At 40.3% G+C, this 1,818-nt stretch overlaps 1 pseudogene; it reads right to left on the bottom strand.

The window, feature by feature from the left end:
* Positions 1 to 749: 749 nt before the first annotated feature.
* Positions 750 to 1,356, bottom strand: LOC143690153 (ras-related protein Rab-5A pseudogene; annotated as a pseudogene).
* Between the last annotated feature and the right edge of the window lie 462 nt (positions 1,357 to 1,818).

Raw genomic sequence — 1,818 nt, 5'->3', positions numbered from 1 at the left:
CGGTGAAGAGCTCAATGCTGCCGGGAGCACTATCCCGTAAGATGCATTTATCAGTTTTTGTATTCCTAAAATGACATGGGGTTACATTTGATTTTTACCACCGTTTAAGAAATAACAGGACTGACTATAATTTAGATACAGTATACCATTAATGTTCATTTTTGTTCTTGAAGATGTGGGGCTGAATTCTCATGGTCTCTTTATTAAAATGTGGAATGTACACTTTAAATATAGATACTAGGAGAAATTGTACTTTCCCAAAGACTGTAGCTAAACACAAATATATCTAAGAAACTTCTCCTAAAAAAAAAAAATGTTTCTCAGACAAATGTAAAAAAAGAAAAACAACAACAACAAAAAAAGTAAAATAAAACAAAAAATGTTTCTGAAAAGCCCACGTTAATAAGTTCTGAATCTTTTTCATAGATTACTACTCTACCAGTTTGGAACTGTGGGTCCAGGTAGCCATTTGTCTCTCCCTAGTTATAAGAAACAATTCCATCTAACATTACAAAAAACAAGCTACACACAACAGCTCTCGTTTTCCCCTTCTACCTCTGAAACATCACCCAGAGGGATATATGCACGTTCTTAAAAGTTAAGTTTGAAACACTGAAAATAATGGCTTTAGAAACATGACTATCATAAATGTCTTCTCGGGAATCATACCGGGCTTGTTAAATGTCCAATTCCACTGTCATTAATATGTAGGAAGCAGAACGATATTCCAGCTAGTTCAAACTGGAGATTTAGTTCCTACAACCCTGACCCCTAGCTGGAAGTGTAGGTTCAGTCAAGTCTACTCCTCTTCTCTGGGAGAACTGGTTCCTGGATTCTGTGGTTCAATCATTGGCACGTTTTTAGCTACTGTCATGAATATTTCATTTACATTTATTGCTTTAGCTGATGTCTCCATGAATAATAAACTGTGGCCAACTGTATAGGACTGTGTTTCCTGGATATCTACAGCTCTTTTATTTGCTAGGTCAACCTTGTTTACTAATAGAGCTCTTAATGATGTTACACTTTGCTTGCCTCTGAAGTCCTTTAACCCAGTTTCTTGCTCATGCAAAGCACTCCTCATTTGTGATAATATATACAGCTACGGCTGCTTGTGCTCCTTTGCAGCACACGGGTACTGCCCAGGTTATCGTTCTCGACCAGCTCTATCCTGTATTTTAAACTTCAGAAAAGCAGCTTCACTGGTACTCTTGAAATTCATGAAATTGGCTCTTCACAAAACGAAGCACTAGGCTTGATTAGGCAACGGCAGATTCTCCCACAAGTTCTGGTTTGAACTGCATATTTTATTTCCTTATTTGATCCATTGGGTCTTGTTGCTCCCCGATTAGCCATGTCCAAATTTAAAAAAAGTACCTAATTTCAGACTCTTAACTGAACCTCCAGGATCCAAGGTACATATATATATATATATATATATATATATATATATATTTTTTTTTTTTTTTTTTTTCTTTCTGGAGGTAGCAATCTGGCCTTCAGCTAATGGGGCTGAGCGGTCAGAGCTTGCTGGCAGCAGGTCCCAGGCGTGCCCCAAAGGATGAAACGGAGACTAACTGTGTGGACATAGCTTTAGCAGTGGCGGTGCCTCTTCTCGGCACCTCTCCTCTCACCCTGGACGGTGCGGAGCTGCTGCTGCGGAGGCGCCAGCGTCCGGCTCTGCCTCTCGCCGCCCGCCTTTCTCTTTCCTTCCCCTCTGCAGTCCGCGCCAGGGTTTTGACGCCTACTTCTTCCTTCCCCTCCTGTGCCTCTTCTGTGTATACTGTTTTATGTCAAACTTCAAACTCTTGCTGGAAA

The sequence above is a fragment of the Tamandua tetradactyla genome, chromosome 7 (genome assembly GCF_023851605.1).
Source record: "Tamandua tetradactyla isolate mTamTet1 chromosome 7, mTamTet1.pri, whole genome shotgun sequence".
Classification (NCBI taxonomy): domain Eukaryota; kingdom Metazoa; phylum Chordata; class Mammalia; order Pilosa; family Myrmecophagidae; genus Tamandua; species Tamandua tetradactyla.
The sequence above is the reverse complement of the archived record's forward strand: the minus strand, read 5'-3'. Positions and strand labels throughout refer to the sequence as shown.